Raw genomic sequence first — 23,868 nt, 5'->3', positions numbered from 1 at the left:
AAGGGAGGGAGGGAGGAAAGGAGGAAGGAAGGGTGGAAGGAAGGAAAAACAACTGATGGTGAGGCAATCAGCTTTCTGCAACAATAAGAAGTTGTGACCACTCATAGACCTGAAGGATCAAAAGGAGGGAACCATGTAACCAAGCCTGGGAAGAAGTTGACCTCTGAAAGAAGCGCTGCCTGACAGGGACTGTCAAAATCATAGCAACATAGGGAGGGAGTGGGAGTATTAATACCTGATCCCCATCTTCTTCCAAACCTCTGATCTCCTGATATTGGTATTTCCCATAGGTCAAAATCAAATGGTAAGGGAGCAAGGATGATGTGGAGACTATCCATTAAGACAGCTCATCTGTTTTCCATTTCCAGGTGAAAGGAAAAGAAGAATATGGATACCTGAAATATTTTGCCAAGGCAAAACTTCCCACTATAAGTGCTATCTAGTTTTTAAATATTAAAATAGAGTGGATTATCTTTTAAGCACGTTCTCAAATTAATAAACCTGTTTTTTTAATCAAAGGCTATTAACTTTTTTGGTTAAAATTCTGCAATGTTGATAGATTAATACAATTTAAATGATGATACAGGATAGGGAGGTGGGAGAAAGTAAACATATTCTGAAGCTTTAGGAAAAATATATTTTAAAATGAGATTTGATCAAGATAAAGCCCTAAATTAAGTGTTCTGACTACAATTTGACCTTTTTACTTTAACTTCCTGTAAGGGGAAATGTGCAGGAGAAATTTGCATATAAATAGTTACTTGAAAATAATGTTTTGATAAGCATAAATGAATATAAAACAACTTGAAAGGTTTCACATCACACTTAAAATGCTCATGTGTTTAAGGGAGTTAAGAGATACTAGTTGGAAAAAAATAACGTGCTTTGAATTTGATTCATATTTAGAGAGCAGTTGAAGAATGTCTCCCTCTGTAATTCCACAAAGCCGCTTGTAACAATAGTAATTGTAACAGTTTATTGGAAGTACCTCTTAAAGTATCATCTAAATATAAACCCATGATGTTTTCTTTTAGCCTTGACAGATATACTTCTTTGATGAGCTGGAGAGAAAGAATAATTTGGAAAAGGTTAAAGAGAAAATGTATATATTTTATACAGTAGCCAAGGTGGCAGTTGAGGAGAACGTAAAATTTTCTTTCATATTTCCACTTTATACTTCCACTTTGCAAATATAAAGATTACATTACCCCGTAAACAAATAATATCTATAAAAAGATAGGTCAATTGGGAAACTCATGGCTTGGCATTTTGTTTTATCCTCCAATACTTCAATATTTGTGGCATTACTTAAAAACGGACATTATCCAACCCAGCCATAAAATAAAAACCCTGAGCATAAAAACATACAATAGAAGCTCTGGAACTGACTTTCACTTTTTCCCATGCTTTTAAGATAATTAAGCCCTAAAACTTTCAAAATTGTTTAAAATCTTTACATACTCCAATTGTCTTAACACTTTTAAAATTCTATCCAAGGCTAGTCCTTTATGAGTTTACTTTACTTACAAACATTTTAACATATTATCTATCCAGACATATTTTTACAATTTTTTGGATTAAGAAAATGTGGCACATATACACCATGGAATACTATGCAGCCATAAAAAAGGATGAATTTGCATCCTTTGTAGGGACATGGATGCAGCTGGAAACCATCATTCTTAGCAAACTATCACAAGAAGAGAAAACCAAACACCGCATGTTCTCACTCATAGGTGGGAACTGAACAATGAGATCACTTGGACTCGGGAAGGGGAACATCACACACTGGGGCCTATCATGGGGAGGGGGGAGGAGGGAGGGATTGCATTGGGGAGTTATACATGATATAAACGTCATGCACATGTACCCTAGAACTTAAAGTATAATAAAAAAAAAAAAAAAAAAAAGAAAAAATATTTGTTGAGAAAGGATAGCAAAAGCAAAACTAAAGTTTAAAAGTTTTTAAATTGAGGTGTACTTTCATAGAGTAAATGCACATATCCCAAGTGCACAGTGGATGAGATTTGACAAATATGTACACATATATAGCTGATACCACCATTACGATATAGCATATTTCCATTACTCCAGAAAGCTCTTTTGTGTCTCGACCCAGTTAATTGTCAACTGCCCACACCCACCACAAGAGGCAGTAGATGTTCTGATTTTTATCACCATAAATTAGTGTTACAGGATCTCTGGGATGTCAATTTTCTTTCTGGCAACCTCTGTGGCCAGTGGTACGTTTGCACAAGTTCTTGTCCTGTGTCCAGGAAGAATGAGGTAAGCAGACAAGTGAAGGGTGAAGAAGACAAAGAGGAGCTTTATTTAGTGTTAGAACAGCTCAGAGGAGACCTGAAGGCAAGTCTTCCCCTTTGGTTGAGTGTTCAGCTCTCAGCAGAGAGGAGGCCCTGGAGAGGGTAGCTCCTCTCTGCCCATTGGTTGTCCAGTCCTGTGCTGCTTCCAGCAGGGAGGAGGTCCTGGAAAGGATGGCTCCTCTCTGTCCACTGGTCATTTGGATGCCTCTGAAGCTCTCAGCAGAGAGGATAGCTCCTCTCTGCAGCTGATTGTCCCTTTGTCTCATCTTCTGCCCTCTCTGGCTGAGCCCAGGGCTTTTATGGACCTCAGAGGAGAGGAAGTGGGTGCCCACTGGTCCTTGGGAGGCCATGGGTATGCAGAGGAGGCACTACAAGTTCCCACTCTGGTCTGTGGGATTGGTAGCCTGGCCCCCAGCCTTCAGGCCCTCCCTAGCCTGAAGAAGAGGCCTTTACCAGGAACCCACCCCTGCCTTCCACCTAGGAATCTGTGTGCCTCACACTGCCATTCATGGTCCAGGGGCTGAGCCCCAACGCTGCTCAGAGACTGGAGCAGTCACTGGGAGAGGAAAGAGGCCAGGCTGGGAGAAGAGAAAGGCTAAGCAGTGGAGCAGACACCCCCAGCCTGCAGGGACAGAGGGTATGGGGCTTCCTAGCCCCTGAGGGTGCAAGCTGCAGAGATGCCTGGGTCCTGTGCCTGCGCCTGGGAGGGCAGCGACAGCTGCAGCTGCACTTGCGGAGCTCTGCCTCACCAACTCAGAAGGGGCAGGGTTCCCACTTGTCCCCATCTCCTGTCTGCTCCATGGAGCAGCAGGCCTGGATCTGCAGTTGGATTTGAGTGGCTGCAGTGGCACCAGGATAGCTTCCGCCCCAACTCAGAAGGAGCGGGGTTCCCACTGGCTCCTTGGAGTGTGCAGTGCCAGCTGTGCCTCTCTGCTGCAGCCAGCATTATGGTGACTGAGTTTTGCCTGTTTTAGAACTTCATATTAGTAGAATCATACTGTATACTCCTTTGTGTCTGTGATGTTTTTCATTCATAATGTTTCATGTGTCAGTAGCTCATCCCTTTTCATTGTCAATTGGTTATATGACTATTCCACTATGTGTTTGTCCACTTTTCTGTTGCAGAATATTTCAGTTGCTTCCAGTCTTTTGTTATTATGATGAAACTATGACTAAAAATATATTTTGGCCCTATACATGGGTATGGTGGAGCTAGCTCTTACTGGCTCAGTAGAGCTGATAATGGGTATCTCTTCCTAACTCTGTGTTAAGTGATGCTATGTTGGTGGCTTAACATTGGCCACAGTGTGGGTATTTATGCCACAGAAATTGGCAATGCTACAAATAAGGCTTTAAAATTTTTTCACTTTTATTAATTAATTTTAAAGTGATGGTTAAACATTTATCGGCATACCACTGGATATATGTTTTCTTTCTTTTGAGCAGACACCTAGGAGTGGAATTGCTAAGTCCTATGTTCAACTTTATAAAGTTGATCGTTTTTCAAACTAGTATCATTTTACATTGTATCCAACAATGTGTGAGAGTTATAATCATTCTACATTGTCGCCAACACTTGATGTTGTTATTCAGTGAAAGATATCTGAAAATATCTTTATTTGCCTTTACTTTTGAAGAAAACTTTTGCTGGATTTAGACTTCTAATTTCACAGTTTATTTTTCAGCATTTTAAAACTGCCATTCCAACTGTAGTGGTGTCTCATTGTAGTTTTAATTTGAATTTATCAATAACTTTTGTGCTAAACACTTTTTCTGTGGATATTGACCAGTGTATATCTTCTTTTGTCAACTTTCCGTTAAAGTTCTTTGCCCGTTAATTTTATTATGCTATTTGTATTAGTGAGTTGTAGAACTTCTATATATATATTCTGGATAAAAGTCTTTATCAGATATGTCTTGTGAATATTTTCTCATCTTTTCACATATTGACAGTATCTTTTGATGATAGTAAGTCTTGAAATAAGTAGTAAAATCAATTTTGTTCTATTACAAGTTTGTTTAAACTATTCTAGATTATTCATATTTCCATATATACTTTAGAATCAACTAGAAGTTGACTGGGATTGCATTGGGCCTATAGATTAATTTGAGATTTGACACCAGCATCTTGCATCTGCTTGACATCTGTATCTTTCAGTCTATGCACATGGGATTCATAGATTGAATCTGTTTTTTAAGATCTGTTTTTAAAGACCTTCTTTCATTTCTCTCAGAAGTGTTTCATAATTTTTAGCCAAGAAGTTGTCATATCTTTTGTTAAATGTATCCCTAAACATTTATGTGCCTTAATGTCAATCATTCTAGAGATGTTCATTTTTTGAGTCCTAATATTTGTCATTTGTATTATTTTCTCTCTTTTTTCCTCAGTCTAGTTTAAGGCTTATCAAATTCATTAATGTTTCCAAAAAGCCAACTTTTGTTTTCATTGATTTTCTGTTCTATGTGTCCCTTTTCTTTTTTTTTTTTTAAAAAAATTGATTGCTTCTCATAAACGAACAAATATTTTATTCTTTCAACTTAATTTCAGTTTAGTTTACACCTGGTTTTTATCTTCTCTAAGTGAAAATATAAAACATGTATTTTAAATCTTTTCTTATGTTCTAACATAAGCATTTAAAGCTGTATGTTTTAAGTAAGCACTGTTTTTAGCTATCTCTCAAATTATTTTCTTTCTTTTTTTTTTTTTTGAGATGGAGTCTCGCTCTGTCGCCCAGGCTGGAGTGCAGTGGCGTGATCTCAGCTCACTGCAAGCTCCGCCTCCCGGGTTCATGCCATTCTCCTGCCTCAGCCTCCTGAGTAGCTGGTACTACAGGCGCCCGCCACCTCGCGTGGCTAGTTTTTTGTACTTTTTTTTAGTAGAGACGGGGTTTCACCGTGTTAGCCAGGATGGTCTCGATCTCCTGACCTCATGATCCGCCCGTATCAGCCTCCCAAAGTGCTGGGATTACAGGCTTGAGCCCCCGCACCCGGCCTCAAATTATTTTCTAATCTTCTTTTCTGAATTCTCTTACTTAAAATTATAGTATTTAGAAGTGGTTGCTTAAGTCCTAAACATGTAATAACTTCTTTCTGATATGCTTTTCATTTACTTTTAATTTTATTCCAAGTTAGTTAGATAACATGTTTTTTAATATCTCTGTTTTAAAAGATCTTTCATTTCTCTCAGCAATGTTTCATAGTTTTTAGCCAAGAAGTTATCACATCTTTTGTTAAATTTATCCCTAAACATTTATGGGAAATACTATATCAGACACAGTATCCCACTTCAGAGCCAGGTGCGGTGGCTGAGGTCTGTAATCTCAGCACTTTGGGAGGCTGAGGCGGGTGGATCACCTGAGGTCAGTAGTTCAGGACCAGCCTAGCCAATATGGTGAAACCCCATCTCTACTAAAAATACAAAAATTAGCCAGACATGGTGGTGGGCACCTGTAATCACAGCTACTCAGGAGGCTGAAGCCTGAGACTCACTTGAACCTGGGAGGTGGAGGTTGCAGTGAGCCAAGATCACACCACTGCACTCCAGCTAGGGCAACAGAGCGAGACTCCACGTAAAAAAAAAAAAAAGATAACATACTCTGTAATACTCCAATGCTTTAAAATTTATTAAACCTTGTTTTATGACCCAGTGTATGGCTCAGGTGTTGGATGTAGTGTTCTTTTAATGTCAGTTAGACTAAGGTGGTTGATAGTGTGGTCCAAATCAACATGCTTACTATTGTTTGTCTTTTATACTTCAAACAATTACTGAGCGAGGAGTGCTACACTATCCAACTGCAATTATAGGCCTGTCTATTTTTCTATGACTTTTGCCAGTTGTTGCTTCATTTATTTTAAAGTTCTATCATGAAGTGCATAGTTATATCTTCTTAATGTATTTCTGTTTTATCAACATAAAATGTCTCTTTAGTGCTGATAATATGCCTTGTTCTCAAGTGGGATACTACGTCTGATAGTAATATAGCCTTTTCTAGCTTTTTATGATTAATGTTTACATGGTACATTTTTTTCCATTCTTTTACTTTTAACTTACCTATGTCTTTATGTTTGAGGAGAATCCCTTGAAAACAGCATCTAATTGGGTCTTGCCTCTTTGTCTTTTGATTGATTGCTTAGTACCTGTACACTTAACATAATTCCTGGTATGGTTGGGTTTAAATCTACCATTTTACTATTTGTTTTCTAATTGGCCCATTTATCCCTTTTCTTTTTCCATCTTTTCCTTCCTTCATTTTAATTAAGCACTTCTTAGTATTACACTTCATCTCCTTTTTTGGCTTATTATTTCATTGTTTCATTTATTTAGTTGTTTCTATAGGGAATACTGTATACATTATTAACCTATCATAGTATAACTTAAATTGATAGCATACCACTTTATATATAATGTAAAAACCACACATAAATATACTTCCATTTACCCTCCCCTCTGCTTTGTCTGTTTGTCATATATTTTACTCCTATACATTATGAATCCCACAACACATTGTTATTACTTATGCTTCAAGCAGTCAATTTCTTTTTAAAGAAATGAAGGAAAGAGAAAATTGTGTAGTGTTCTTTCATTCATTCATGTAGATTTGAGTTTCTGCCAGGTACAATTTCCCCTTAGCTGGAATAAGCTTATTTAACATTTCTTCTAGTGCAGGTCATCACTTTTGTTATCTGAAAATATCTTGATTTGCTTTACTTTTGAAGGAAACTTTTGCTGGATTTAGACTCCTAATTTAATAGTTTATTTTTTAGCATTTTAAAACTGTCATTCCATTGTTTTCTGGGTTGTATTGTTTCTGATGAGAAATTAATGATTACTCTATTGTTACTTTCTTATATGTAATATGTTTTTTCTTCTAGATGTTTTGGAATTTTTATTTTTAATTTAATTTAAAGCAATTATACTATGGTATGTCTAGATGTGGTTTTCTTTGTGTTTATGCAGTTTTGTGGTTCATTCCTCAATTATGGCTAGATTCGGAAGTTGGTATTTTCAAAACCAAGTTTTTAAATGTTCACATCTTGCAGAGAAAATAAATTAATGTCTTCAGCGGCATTAGTTATTTGGTGCTGAACAATATTCTCTGTGGGTTTTTATTTTTCAATCAGTTTGGGGCTTTTTTGAACTGTTATTTCTTTCAACATTTTTTTTTCTTGTCAAAATCGCCCTTCTCTTTCTAGGACTTCTGTTCCACATGTTAGAGGACTTTATAACAATCCATAGGTCACTGAAGCTCTGTATATATATATTTAGTCAGCCTTTTTTCTTTTTTCATTCTGTTCTTTAATTTGGATATTTTCTATTTACCTGTCTTCAAGATCTTTTCTTTTACAGTATTCAAACTGCTGTTAAAGTTAGCAAATTTTTAACTTTCAGAAATTATATATTTTTAATTCTGTAATTTTCATTTGTTTCCATCTCTTTGGTTTCTATTTATTTGCTGGGATTCCACATCTGTTCATCTGAAGTCTTTGTTTATACTAATTCCACCATGAATGTCATCTCTAGGTCTGTTTCTATTGCCATTTCTTCCTCATAGTTTGGTCATATTTTTAAAAAATTCTCCATGTGGCTAGTAATTTTTAATTTTTGTGCCTGACATGGGATGCTATATTGTTGAGATTCTGAATTTATTTGCCTTGCTATGAAGAATGTTGGCTCTTATTCTGGCAGAGGATTAAGTTACTGGCAGCTCAGCTTGATTCTGCTGAGAGGTTTGGTTTTCAGCTTTGTTAGAGTAGGTCTAGAGTACACTTATGCTAGGGCTAGAGTAGTCCCTACTCCTAAATCATGACCTTTCTGGGGCCTCAATTTTGGGTTGTTGGCATTACCCGTCTGTCAGCACTATGTATTCTCTGGTATTTCCATTTAAGCCACAGAAAGCAGCCCAAAGTAGCTGTTTTTACCTAGGCCTTTTTGAATTGTATCATATGCATGCATAGGCATTCAGTCAAAGACTTAACAGAGGATATCGATGCAGATTCCCGGGGATTCTTCTCTGCTAAGCTCCTTTATTTCTGGTAACCTGAGATGCAAATTTCAGCTCCTTCAGTAGACCTAAACTTCAATCTCCCTTTTATATGGCCAGCAAGACTGTTGCTCTCTGCTTGAGCTCCACTTTTTGGGGTCACAGTTTGGAAATTGCTCTCAGATAGTAAACTATAGTCAATAATGCATCCCCCTATGCTTCATGTGTCTCTCAAGGATCATAGCCCTCAGCTTTCTGCTGACCAAGGCTTGAAAAAACTTGATTAATATATTTTATACAGTCTCACATCTGTTAATAGTGGGATAATAGTCTAGTATCTATTCCTTCCATCATGTCCAGGACCAGAAGTTGGATTTTCAAAAATGTTCCCCACCAGCAATCTCTTCCCATTCCAGTTCCTTTCATAGACTGGTGTTAGTGGAATGTTCATTCAGATTATTTGACAAGGACATGAAAAATGTTAGTCCACAAGACAGAAGCTTATTTCTGTTTCATGTAAATTTCCTACTTGAATGGGAAGTTCCTTCTGTAAAGTTGCCAGGGGTATGAAGTCCTTCTCTCTTGTAGATCTACCACTCCTCGAATCATGCTCATCTGAGAGGGCTCAGTACCTTGCTCTTACTCTAATTTGTTGGAAGGGAGAAAAGCAGAAGGAAAGAGCATACCCTCTTCCTTGAAAAACACAAGCCATAAGCAGCACATTACTCAAACCCCAGAGCTTAGTCTACAATGAGGGCTGGGAAATGGACTTTTCATTCTGCACAACCGTCGTCCCAGCTAACACTCAAGAGTTCCCTTATTAAAAAAGAAAGAAGAGATATTAAATACAAGTAGTATCTCTGCCATGACACTACTTTCATAGGTGGATATGTATCTTAAAGACTCAGTAAAATACCATATTCTATTGTTTTATTTAAATTAGATGTCAAGTTTCTATGTAGCTGAACTGGTGGAGAGTTCAACTTCACTCATTCTTAGCAGCCTCTTCCCCGACTGTGATTGTGCTAAGTGTCTAGGGGAGTATCAAGTTTTGGGGAAGTCCCTCAAGTCATTGGTCATGAAGCTACACTGATTTCTGCTAAGATCATAGCCCCGGCCTGTAGAGCTGCAGAGATCCTTCAATTTGATGCTCTGCTGCTCCTCACCTCTCTTGGCATACAATATCTTCAATGAGTTACAGCCCCAAGCCTAGGATTCTGCATGTCACATGCAGCATACGTCCATTTATCTGTACTGCTCTCAAACCTTCAGCCTCGATCTAGTTGTCAACCCAGAAGAAAAATTTATTTTTAGCCTGGGAAATCTCTCTCTCCTTCTTCTCTCTCTTTCTCTTTCTTTGTCCTGTTTTCTAAGAGCCACCTCCTCAAACTATTCTTTCAGTGAATTTAGGGTTTTAAAAATAAAAGCCAGGAAGCCATATCTCAAACCCTCCTCAAGGCAAGGAACATGTGAACCTCTTACCTACCTTGAATAGGGGAAGGGAAGAGGGAAAATAGTGGGTACAAACATACATTATTAACTAAAAGGAAACCACATGTTCTCACTCATAGGTGGGAATTGAACAATGAGATCACTTGGACACAGAGTGGGGAACATCACACACCCAGGCCTATTGTGGGGTTGGGGGAGGGGGGAGGGATAGCATTAGGAGATATACCTAATGTAAATGACGAGTTAATGGGTGCAGCACACCAACATGGCACATGTATACATATGTAACAAATCTGCACATTGTGTACATGTACCCTAGAACATATAGTATAAAAAAAAGAAAAACAGCACCAGAGCAGAGTGATTTCCTAAAATCAACTCAGATGATGTTCTTTCTTATTTTTTTCCTTCTCCTCCCCTCCTCCTTCTCCTCCTCCTTCTTCTTCCTCCTCCTACTCCTCCTCCTCTTCTTCTTCCTCTTCTTTTTGAAATGTAGTCTTGCTCTGTCACCCAGGCTGGGGTGCAGTTGCACGATCTTTTGTCACTGCAACCTCCACCTCCTGGATTCAAGTGATTCTCCCACTTCAGCCTCCCAAGTGGCTGGGACTACAGGCACACACCACCACAACCTGCTAATTTTTATACTTTTAGTAGAGATGGTATTTCACCATGTTGGCCAGGCTGGTCTTGAACTCCTGACCTCAGATGATCCACCCACGTCATCCTCCCAAAGTGTTGGGATTACAGGCATGAGCCACTGCACCTGGCCTCAAATTGTACCTTTTCATAGATTATAGCTCTCCATTGTCTCCCCACCCCATCTCTCCATCACCTTGACATCCTATTGAACAGCCAGATCCACCTTCACTTAACAGCATAACTTGTCAGCAGGGAAAGTATGCCTTTTGCAATTTGGATTCAATGAATGCATTTGTAGCTTCATCTTGTGCCAAACTGAAACTTTTCTATTTTGCTTTGTTACATTTTTGTGCCTTTATACTTCCAGTTTCTTCTGCTTGATATCTCCTACATGGCCTGCTTTCCAATATTTCATTATGAAAATTTCCGTTCATACTTCAAGTCTGTCTAGAATACTGTTTCTGCTGGGAAGTTTCCTCTAGTACCTCCAGGCACCTTGGAGTGTTTATGTACCTGAGCCCTTTACAGTGCGCTCATGCACAGATGAAAGCTCCCAGTAAATGAGACTCCTGTTCCAGACCCCCACTGACTCTTGGTCTAAACGACACCTAGAATACACATTGTGAAAATGCCTGTTTCCCGCACTGGATTGTGATCCTTTCAAGGGCAGCATGATATCTTATTCACAGATGCGTTCTTGCCTGACAGTATACTTGGCGCATGAAGGTGCTGAAAGATGCTGCATTAGTTTCCTAGGGCTGCTGTAACAAATTACCACAAACTGGTAACAACAGAAATTGATTCTCTCGTAATTCAGGAGGCTAGAAGTAGGAAATCAAGGCTCTCAAGGGTCTCCCACTCTCTGTCTAGGGGAGGATACTTGCTTGCCTCTTCCGGCTTTTCATGGCGCCTGCTGTTCCTTGGTTTGTGACTGCACATCTCCAATCACTGCCTGCATCTTCACACAGCCTTCTTTTCTCTCTCTCTCTCTCTCTGTCTGTCTCTCTGTCTTCTCTTCTGCCTTTTATAAGGACACTTGTTGGATTTAGGGCCCACATGTAATCCAGGATGATGTTATCTCAAGACCCTTAACTATGTCTGCCACAAAGACCCTTTTTCCAAAGAAGGCCATATTCACAGGTTCCAGTACACATATCTTTAGGCAGCCCACTAAAAATGCTTTTTAAATGAATGAGTAAATTAAAAAGTGAAGTGTATATATACATGTATTTACATGCACAAAGGATGAAGACAAGAGATATTACTTTTTTACATCTTTATTTGTTACCCTCTATTTGTAAATTCACTTTGTAGATAATATATTATGCTTGTTGCTCTATGCATAATGAGAGTTCTATTAAGTAATCCCACAGTTCAAAAATGAGTTGTTAAAACAAAAGACACAATTTGGAAATCCATACAATCATTCTAACGATATTTTCTGACATAACTTTGCTTTTTTCAAAAAAGCATGTGAGACATAAATTGAGAGGTTACTATGTGACTAGAAGAAGGGTTTTCAAATAGGCATTTCTACATATAGTCACCTTACTCTTGGTCCCTCAAAACAAAGTCTACTTTTAAAAACAGGACTGGTAAGACTGACCAGTGTTTCTTCTTGTGGAGAGTTATATTTGTATATTTTCGTAGACAGAATAGATTGGGAGGTTACAGACATAGAAAAATATAATGAAAAGATCCAGATTCATTTTGTTTGGTTTTAATATAGTCTTTTTCTCTTTCCACTTTCAATATGACTGAAAGATTTAATTTGAGTAATACCACAGGAATGTAGTTTCAACAAGGAAAAATGTTCAAATATCCATCTCCCTCTTCCTCACTTAAAAAAAGAATAATTTGCTATAATATATTTTGAAAGGTTTTTGAGACATTTCCTTCTCTTTGCTGGCATTTGTGGCCTTTCTTATGTAAGCAAATAAATATAAAACATATTGAAACTTAAATATATTTCTCAAAAGAGGGTTCCATGCAAAGTGCTATTGTTCTTTATTGCAAAACAATAGCACCACTTAATATTATTATAAAAATAATAAATTTAATATGTGTATATCCTTTTTGCCCACTTCTACATTTTGTTTCTCAATGTGATTTCTTCTGAGATACATATTGAATTTTTCTGAGAAACTCATGAGTCTTTAAAAAGAGCAAATTGGAAACATGGGGCATTGGATCCCAAGCCTTTACTTTGGGAGCACATGGACAGCTGGGGCACCAGGACACTATAGTCAGTACTTAAGAAGGCCACAGCTTGGGGAAAGATAGTATACAGAATTGTCACAAGAATGCTCCTTCTGTTCAGTTTTCAGCAGAATTGACAGACTGAAAATTACCTTTTCTCCTTCCCTGCATCCCCTAAAAGCTTTGCATAGTCCCTTTACAATAATCCCCTTTTATACCAATCTCTCTCCCTTTTTCTTCAAGTCTTCCAGGTTGTTCTAGGACACCCAAGATTCACAAGTAGTATATTGTCGCTTCTTTCCCTAGCGCTAGAGGCAGAATTCACCAATCAATCACAATATTCTTCCTTGTTAGGCCTAGATCGGGTCTCAAACACAGGCTTCCAGGGGCCATTTGCTTGCTCAAATTGTACAAGAGACACAGATTTTTGCCATTCTTGCCCTAGTTCATGAGATGGTGTCCTTATCATGCCTAGCTCTTGCTAAACTCTTTCCCCAGGGAGGTTGTATCTTGCTTCCTGTAATCTCCTGTTGCTGAGAAGGCTCCTGCTTAGAATTGCAGTGCCTGCTGCCTTGCATCCCCTGTACCCTGGCCTGCTTCCTGGATCAGAGTCCCTGGTAGAGTGCCCCTCCTTGGTCAGATCTGAGATTCCTACCTCTTGACTACTCTCTTGCATTCCATGGTGGGGTAAGCCTCTTCATCTAGGGACCTTTTCCCTGTGCCTGGCCTCCCTGTTCTGGCTCCCACTGTATTTCCAGTGACTGGGATTCCTGGGATCTAGACACATTTTGTTCCAAAGGACTCCTGCTACAACACTAAAAAATCAGTCCTTGTTGTTTCATTTACAATATACATTTTTGTTAGGATTAAATGCTGTAATTCTTTTGAGACAATTAACATGGTTCCTATCACATAATAAGCACTCAATAAATATTAGCTACTATAAGTTATGTTATAATTGTCATTGTCATCATCATCATCATGATCATTTCTATTAGGATCTCCATCTTAATTTGAGAAAGGCTTTTTCTGCAATAATCAGGAATAGAAGAAGTCCCAGAGACCATCTGACTGCTAATGGACTGGAGACAACATACCTAACTAGTGTCCAAATTGGAGCCCATAGCAAACATTAACGATGGCCATTATTTACTGAGGTCTATGTGTCAAGAACTTCCCAATAGTATCTTACTTAACCCCCATAACAAGCCAATTGGGTGGGAGTTATAACTCCCATTTTATTGATGAGAAAATGCAGGATTAGTGAATCCCATGTTTCACAAAAATGATAGTGAAACTGATATCTGATCCAGCCCTTTTTAAACGCAAAACTCCATTCTTTTGCTCTTGAACATGTTACTTCTCTACAAACAGCCTGGAAGCAGAGCTTACTTTCTGGGATTCCAGCTAATCAAGTCTGATCTCATGGACTGTATGTTGCCTGCCTAGCCATATCGTTAGGTAATTCCTGAAACTTTCCTCTGGTATCCTTACCTTTTGTTTTCTTTCTTCTCCTCTTCTAATCTGGCAGCCACATTCCTACTTCTATTTGTTCTTAGCCACTCTGGCTCCAATTTTTATCATCAGCCCTAAAGATCCAAACCAAGTTTAAATCCTCCATTTAGCTTGCTTAGACTATTATAGCCCACTTTCAAGTGATTTTACCCTCTCCTTCAAATTCCTTTTACTCTCTTATTATCTGCAATTAGTGCCACACAATTATTATTCTTAATTATTCCCTAATTATTTCAAATGCGCATTCATTCAACTAGTACATGTTTGAGTACATATTATAAATCAGACACTGAATTAAGCAACATGTATGAAGATATATAGACGAGTATGCTATTACGAAAACCTTAAGGTAATTTTAGTTGGACAAATAAGAAATATACACAAATATTTATAGTAGTGTTTTGAGTTTAAAAAGTACGATGAGAAGTAAAGACAGCCAAAATAATTCAGACGAGGGAAGACTTACTTCTACCAAGAAGGGAATGAGGAAGAAATAATGATTCATTTAACTGAGGTAGAAGATTCTGATACTGAGAGAGAGAGTACTCTGGCAGGCACTGCCTGACACAAGTGTGGAGTTTGGTGAGGGCACTAATCAAGGAATAATGAGCCACTGTCCTCTAACTGTGCTTTAGAGTGTATGGAGGAGAACTGTGGGATAGTGTACATGGAGGAAGTCCTTAAATACCATGTAATGATATCATTGGGTAGAAGAGGGGGTCACTGGAAATTTTTGAAATGATATAATCAGAACTCTGTTTTTGCCAGGCGCAGTGGCTCATGCCTGTAATCTCAACGCTTTGGGAGGCTGAACTAGGTGGTTTGCTTGAGCTGAGTAGTTCAAGACCAGCCTGGGCAACACAGGAAAACCCTGTCTCTACAAAAGATAAAAAAATGAGCTGAGCATGGTGTGCATGCCTGTGGTCCCAGCTACTGCAGAGGCTGAGGTGGGAGGATCACCTGACCAGGCGGCGGTGAGCCATCATGGCGCTGCTGCACTCCAGCCTGAGCAACAGAGTGAGACTTTGCCTCAGAACAGAACAAAACAAAACTGTTGTTTTGCATCCCCTCCTCTAATTAACAGAAAGTCTACGAAAGTTTAAAATCATGTTTTCATATTTCGTTCACATTTCCTTAGAACTTGGCACAACTATGGACACAAGTAAATATTTAATAAATAACCAATGACTGATAAGAAGCGATTACATATGATAGCGGTTACATATGAAGCAGTTACATATGATAGCTCTTTTATATATTTTGCTTATCAATTTTCATGTTCATTGGAACATGAACACGAATTTTTTTATTCTAATTAAAAAATTTTAAATTCTAACTTAAAAAGAAACTAGAATTTTTTAAATTAAAAAGTGTAGAATCTAATTAGATGGCATGATATTTAAGCAGAACAGCCCTTTGTGTCTTAATCAATCTACTAACCTAAAGACACTATTACAGGTGTTAACTTCGGCTTCAAAAATATTTGTTATAAGATGGTAAACTCTAGATAAAATGTTCCTTAAAATATGACTTTAATATTCATTATATTACCTCATTTTTTCTCCAGTATGGATTTTTAAAATTTGTTTGCAGAAATTTTTTTCCTCAAATCTTATCAAGTACTTGGAAAATTGTGTCTTAAAAAGCCTTTTTCTAAAAGTGTTTTAAAAGTGTGATTCAATCATTTTACATAGTCACTTTTAATGTTATGAAAAAGCTATCAGTTGGAGAGGATGTTTTCACCAAGGCAAATCAACAGAACTGGCGGTTTGGACAGGGCCAGAAAGTCCAGGGAAACCAATGACGCACACTCTACTCCTGGCACACATGACTGTAGAAGCATCCAGGCTATTCAAAGGCCGTTAAAACAAACAAGTAAAACAGGCTTCCATTTCCTCTGAGGATTCCCCCTTTGGAACCAAACACGTCTTCCCAAGGCCAGCAATAAGGAGCTGAAAGACAGAAAGGATTTGATTATTAGTTCGTACAAACCAGTTTCTTTGTAGAAGCCACTTTTGTTTGAGTGGGAAAGATTTTTTTTTTCTTGCAGATTTTGCTGAGAAGTCATTGAATTGATATGTGATCCTATGTGTACCTAGTCCAGGGCTGAAGTCAGCCAAGGGGACTCTCATGTCTCTGATGGAGAGGTAGAATTCTGGAGGAAATGCACACCATTGTAGGTAGAGGTGGCCTATTTACAGTTTATCCTGCCCAGAGTAAAAATATACCTTCTTGGACTAAATTCCTTATTACTGGTCAGTTATAAAATATGCTTAAGGTAAAATGAATTTCTGCCCAGATAATACTTTAGGAGAAACAAGTAATTATAGGGATGTTCGGAACATTTATTTATAACTATGGAAACTTTCTTCATAAAAACTCAAAGTTCCCTCAGGAGAGGTTGCTGGAATGGTTTGATCTACCTTATTTGCGGGCAAGATTTAGCAGGTCGTGTTATTTGCAAATATATTCTTTATTAGGGCGAAACTATGTGTTTATTTTTACATTTTCATCAATATTTCTTGCTTCTTTTCATTTGTCAAACTATCCTTGTTGCTTGTACAGGAGAGTACTGTGTATACAGAGAGTTTTGTATACTTGAGAAATTGTTTGGTCTGCTCTTTTGGAAAAATAATTACACAGAGTGTCCAATACAGATATTAACATTGGCGACATCCAGTCCTGCAGCAATGCAGGGTCAGGAGAGATTTGTTTGAGCTGTACTTAGTGCATAAAAGACTATTTAGTTTTTTTCCTAAGCTCAGGAAGGACTATAGTTGCAAAGTGAGTCAACATCCTGCAGCCTCCCACAATGTATCAGGCTGAGACATTATATTTTCTTTCTTGTATGTGGTACTGTCTATAGTGTCTCCCTTCTTTCTAAATATGCTCTTCCCAGACAGAGTTGGTCTAGAGGTTGTTTGTACTGAGTGGTTTTGAGGGGGGTTAAGAATAGCATTTCCAAGTACATTATTATTATTTCAACCTTCTCTTGAAAATGCCATGCACTGTATGCATTTGCTTTTATGAAGTAAAAATGGTAATTCCCAGTGGAACTACACTGTGGAGGATGGGAAACAGATGCTTTGGTCAGCCTCAGGGACTGACCATAACATACTGTGGAAACACAAAAGAATAAGAAACCAATTGTATAATCTTCTGACTTTAATGAGCTGATTGACCCAGATGACATGCACGCACCTTGTTTCAACATTTTGCTAACACAACTTTGGGCTGGTTTCCCACTGCTATAAGGGGTTGGGGAACATTCTGAAATAATTGATTCTGTCCACCTGTTTTTACTTAACACTTTGGTGGGAAATTGGTGTCATGGAGAGGAACCCTTCATTTAGATAAAGAAAAGCAAAGACTTGAAGGAATGACCAAATAATACCCAAATAGTCAAATAATGAATTTGCTGCAAACACAGAGAAATTTTTAACGTTTCCATGGTGTGGGCTGGCATGTGTCTGAACTCCCCAGAAACAGAACTTGAGAAAAGGATTTGAGTAAAAATACCTTATTGGTAAGACATCCCAGGAAGCAGAGGTAGGAGTGTGGGAAATTTCTATGGAAAGGGGAAGGAAGTCAATAATAAAGATTAGGTTATCCAGCAAGATACTGATGCAGGTCACTGGGGCTCAGTCCTTCTGAGGAATTCTGGGAAGCAGTGAGGAACAGGCTCAGAGTTGTTCAACTCAAGGAGCAAGGAAGCTGGGTCGGGGGTGGGCAGTGGTATCTATGAGCTTTCAACCTTCATTGGCTGAGAACTGCCCTTGGGGACGTTAACTCCTCAGGACTTCCCACTTGCTCTGAGCAAGGCTAGAGCATTCTCCTACCGCCCAGAAGAACCCCTAGGGGGATAGTTGCATTGCCTTGGGCTAGTTCAGAAATCAGAGTTATTGGTTAGATGCAGACAGTATCTGCTGCAGAATGCTAATGACTTATTTACCCAAAGAAAAATAAAAAGCAAATGGGTATGCTGATATGCATGGATAAATGAATACATTGAAATTTTGTTGAGGGATGTTATATTCACATGGTTTCAACTTACTTTATTATGAAATACTTATTAGTTAAAAAGAAAAAAAGAATATAGTACGGAAGCCTTGCAAACCTCCTTAATCAAGTGATTAAATCTAACATAATCAATCATGAGACAAATCAAAACCATGTGCCACCTGATAGACACAGTGAGAACATAGAATTGCTTTTATGATGTTGCTGCCGAAGAAGCATGATCTGACTCTGCTTCTGAAGGAATATCAGATGAACTGAACTGTGGGGATGTTCCATCATATGGAACAGGATCTGTCACCTTTAAAAATGTCAAAGTCAATAAAAAAGAAAACATGTTTTTCTTATCCTCACAACATTCTGGACACCAAAAGTATGATTTTCCCCCCACATCAACTAATTCTCTAACACCACACTCTGAGTGTCCTACAATTTTTTTTTTGAAATGGAGTCTCGCTCTGTTGCCCAGGCTGGAGTGCAATGGCGTGATCTTGTCTCACTGCAAGCTCCCCCTCCCGGGTTCACGCCATTCTCCTGCCTCAGCCTGCCAAGTAGCTGGGACTACAGATGCCTGCCACCACGCCCAGCTAATTTTTTGTATTTTTAATAGACACGGGGTTTCACCGTGTTAGCCAGGATGGTCTCGACCTCCTGACCTCATGATCTGCCCTCCTTGGCCTCCCAAAGTGCTGGGATTACAGGCATGAGCCACTGTGCCCGGCCTGAGTGTCCTACAATTTAACTCGATTCTGACCCTACCCAGAGTTAGCACAGACCCCAGATACTAAAGGCTCAATCCCATAGAAATGTCCTCCCTTCCCCAGATGCCAGTAGAAAGTAGTGGCTTCCCAGGTTACCCACTAATTCTGTCTGACTTGGCTACAAATTGGAGGTTGCCACAACTCCATCCTTAGATTAATAATTTGCTAGAACATCTCGCAGAACCTAGGAAACTGTTTACTAACAATTACTGATTTACTACAAAAGATATTTTAAAGGATACAAATAAGCAGCCAGATGAACAGATACATAGGACAAGGTCCAGGAAAGTCTCAAGCATGGGAGCTTCTGTCCCCATGGAGTCTGAGGTCTGCTGCTCTCCTGGCACATACACATGTTCTTGCTCAACCTGCAAGCTATCTTAATCCCATTGTTCAGGCTTTTTTTAAAAAGAGGTTCCATTAGGTTGGCATGATTGATTAAATCATTGACCATTGGTCATTGAACTCAATCTCCAGCCCTTCTCCCCTCACAGGAGACTGGAGGATGAGGCTGAAATTTTCAACTCTCTAATCACAAGGTTGGTTCCTTTGGTAACCAGCCCTGATCCTCCAAGAATTGCCTCCTTAGCATAAACTTGGGTATGGTTGAAAGAGCCTTTTATGAACAACAAAATGATTCCTCTCACCGCTATGTAACCCAAGAAATTCTAAGGGTTTTAGAAGCTCTGTGCCAGGAGCCTGAAGTAGGGACCAAATATATATAGAGAGACTATATATATATATATATATATATATAGTCACAGTCATGAAAGTCCAGGATAGACTGAGGAACTGTATCAGATTGAAGGTTCCTACAGAGAAATGACAACTCAGTGAAGCATGTGATCTGGACTAGATACTTTTTCTATACAGGACATTATTGGAACAACTGGAAAAGTTGAATGGAGTCTTGAGGTTAGTTGTAGTGATATATCAATGTTAATTTTCTATATAATATTGATGCTACATGTGGGTATATAGGACAGTGTTCTTTTTAGTAGGAATTACACACTAAAGGATTCAGGGGTCATGGGGCATACTGGCAACTTCTTCTCAAATGGTTCAGGGTAAAACAGTCTTTCTTGCACCATTTGTGTAATTTTTCTGCAAGCTTGAAATTGTTCCAAATTAAACAGTTTTTTAGAGCAAATGATTAAAGAATCAAGGCACAATTATGTAAACTTTATCCGCCCCTTTTTCCTTTTAAAGAGTCTCTCCTTGATGGTGGATGGTCCATGTACAGCCGCATTGCACTACTACATAAGGACCTTAGAACCAAACTGAAAAATAGGTGCCAGAGCTCCAGCTAAACTCTAGCCTGGTTGAGTAGTAGTTTCATTTTGAATAGCTACAGGAGAACTGCCTGATGTCACTATTGATACTGAGGATGAATCTGCTTCCCAAATGTTTTTCTAAAACAAGTGAGAAATTTCATGGCTATTTTTAAACTAAGTTGAAAGAAGGAAAGGTAGGGATCATGAGGGACACCATGGTAGATGCTTGAATTTATAGGTGTGAGAATTTTTGTCAACATCTTTTGATAATAAATAACAGCTGTTCTTTTATACAAAGGATATTAATATGTAAGGAGCAGGAGGTTAACACAGCTTACAATATCTAGAAATTTCCTAATTTTCTTTCCTTCCTTCCTTCCTTCCTTCCTTCCTTCCTTCCTTCTTCCTTCCTTCCTTCCTTCCTTCCTTCTTTCCTTCCTCCCTCCCTCCCTCCCTCCCTCCTTCCCTTCCTCCCTCCCTCCTCTCTTCCTCCCTTCTTCTCTTACTTTTTCTTTCTTTCTTTTTTTGAGGCAGGGTCTCACTCTGTCACCCAGGCTGGAGTGCAGTGGCTCACTACAATCTCAGTTCACTGTAGCCTCAACCTCCCAGGCTCAAGCAATCCTCCCACCTCAGCCTCCCAAGTAGCTGGGACCATAGGTGTATGCCACCATGTCTGGCTAATTTTTATATACTTTTTTCTAGAGATAGCGTTTTGCCATGTTGCCCAGGCTGGTCTTGAACTCCACAGCTCAAGTGATCTGCCTGCCTTGGACTCCAAAAGTGCTGCGATTACAGGATTCCCTACTTTTGTTAGAGAAACAATAATTGTATCAGTACTTAGCATGATCCTCCTTTGCATAGATATATTGGGATTTAGCCAGATAGAGCAAGAAGGCAACAGTACATTGTGTCATCATTGAATATAATGAGAAATACCTTCCATGTACTTCCCAGATGTTGGAATACATATTCAGATCTGCAGTTCATGAGGAGAATAAAATTCTGAGCAATTATTTTTTGAGACAGGATCTGGCTCTGTCACTCAGGCTGGAGTGCCAAGAGATGATAGCTTACTGTAACCTGGAACTTCTGGGCTTAAGCTATCCTCTCTCCTTAGCTTCCCAAATAGCTGGAACTACAGGCATGTTCCATCAGGCTAATTAAAAAATTTTTTTTTGTAGATACAGGGTCTTGCTATGTTACCCAGGGTAGTCTCGAACTCTAGACCTCAAATGATTCTCCAGCCTTAGCCTCCCAAAGTGCTGGGCTAACAGGAAGAGGCACCATGCCTGGCCAGAGCAAATATTTAAGGTACTTCTTGTCTTTGGTAATTAAGTGGAGGTTGTTTTTTCTTTTTTTTCTTTTTTTTTTAGTACACCTAATTGAAGTGCTTTAAAATTAACTTATGTTGAATTGATAGAGATTTCTATGAATTTGTTCATTTTTAAACTAATTAAATATGTATTTGTGAATCACCATGTCTGCCTATTCCCGTGATTCTAAACACACTGTAAGAAGCCATATCACCATTGAATGGAGCAGTCGAATGGAGATGAATCTATATAAGATTCCTCTACCTGTTCTGATAACACTGGCTACAACGCCACTACAGCAACTGGACACATATTACCTTGACTACTCAGCACCTGTCTTCTAATAATCACTCCTTAAATCTCTCTCTGCAGTCACGTAATTTCTGTCCCACTTCTATACTGTGACCCTTGGTCATAGCTGATTGGTTTACTGAGTCATGTGTCTCAACCATGGTCTAACTGTTTTTTCACCAGCAACTGCAAGAGTAAATGAAGGTGCTTAGGCTTATCACTTACAAAACAAAATTATCACTAAATATCTTATTTTCTTTAAATGCAAATTGGGAAACAGAAAGCTGGGATGCAGAGAGCAAGACAAATGAAGCTAACCAGACAAGATCAGTTCTCGTTCCAATGTGTTTCCTGAAGCCTATTTCTGTCATTGGATTTTATCAACTATCCTAATATCCCTCCAATAAATTTCTCATTTTCTTCTTGCACTAGCTAGATTTGGGTTAGTTACTTGAGATTGAAAATTACTAATTAGAAACGAATATGGAAGAACTGGGATACTGCAAAAGATAGATTCTAGCATGTGAGGCTTGAGAAATTCATATGAGACTTGGGAATTCTGCTGCTAGGATGGGAAACTGCAGATGTTGTGCTGTACCAAAGCAGGCAGCTAAACCATCTCCTTTGTCTGTTGGGATTCAGGCCTCATGCTCACTGAAGCTGGAGCAAGGAGACTTTGGGACAACTTAGTAGAATGCTTGTGTGTTTAGATGCTATAGGAAATGTGGCATTCAATGACAATAAAAAGAGAGTAGCTGCCTTTAGGTAGGCCCATTGGAAAGCAGATAAAGGATATTGAATAAGTGTGTAATCTTTTTTCTTTTTCTTTTTCTTTTTTTGAGATGGAATCACACTCTGTCCCTCAGGCTGGAGTGCAGTGGCTGGATCTCAGCTCACTGCAAGCTCTGCCTCCCGGGTTCACGCCATTCTCCTGCCTCAGCCTCCCAAGTAGCTGGGACTACAGGTGCCTGCCACTGCGCCCGGCTAATTTTTTTGTATTTTTAGTAGAGACGGGGTTTCACCGTGTTAGCCAGGACAGTCTCGATCTCCTGACCTTGTGATCCACCCGCCTCGGCCTCCTAAAGTGCTGGGATTACAGGCGTGAGGAATAAGTGTGGAATCTTGTGAAGAAAAGCCATTTTGTAGCTGAAGCAAGATGTTAGAAGTTACAAAGTATGAGATAATCAGAGCCTTGCTGTATTGCAACCACCAAATTTGCTGCAGCTAAAAAAGCTAGCTAAAAAGCTAAGTGCATTGTTAAACAAAATGAGGGACTTTGGCAATTGTAACGAAGATATTTGGCGGAAACTAAAAGAATTAGGAAGCACTAATTTTCTTTCAAAAATCATCTGCTGCAAATTCACTGCCTATCAAAAGACTCAATGTTTCTCAATGATCAGCACATGGGCCAGAATATAACCTGGGGATAGGCATGGCATTCCAGAACATGTTGACTGGCTTCACTACCACCCCATCCTATTATATAATCCTGAGGCCAATTGTGTAAAGTTCAAAGCTAGCAGAAAGGGCAGAGTATTCATTTATGTTTCAAAGAAGCCAACAGTGTAGGGCCCTGCTTCAACTACAGATTCAGAATATGGATGGCAAACCCTTCTGTCATGGGTATTGTCCCCAAAATAAGATAAACCAGCAGCTTACTACAGTTAAGGGAGTTGTATTGCAAAAAAAAAAAAAAAAAAAGTCAAGCCTTGCACATAAGATACTGAAATTTCTTAATCCAAAAGCAATCTCCAGGAACTGACAGTGCATGGACTATTGAGGTAGAATGGCCCTCCCACAGAAAAATACTTTATTCTCAGGAACAACCCTAAAAATCTGGATAACGGAACTCTTAGTAGCAGCTAGAACCTGAGACAACCAGATGATCTCAGCAAAGAACTCACTCGACTCTAAAAACTGTCATATGGTATTTTTAACAGTTAAAACAAAAACAGAAAAAAAGAAAATATTTTATCCAAGACCACAAAACTATTAGAACTGAACTATAAACATAGGTATCTTAGTTCTGGAAACCCCATACCTATGGCATTTAGTGGTTCTATTTTTCCCATCAAGATGAATCTAGAAGATGAATCCTGGTTCTA

The sequence above is a fragment of the Trachypithecus francoisi genome, unplaced genomic scaffold, assembly GCF_009764315.1.
Source record: "Trachypithecus francoisi isolate TF-2019V2 unplaced genomic scaffold, Tfra_2.0 Lachesis_group1, whole genome shotgun sequence".
In the NCBI taxonomy this organism is placed as follows: Eukaryota; Metazoa; Chordata; class Mammalia; order Primates; family Cercopithecidae; genus Trachypithecus; species Trachypithecus francoisi.
Note: the sequence above shows the minus strand (reverse complement) of the source record.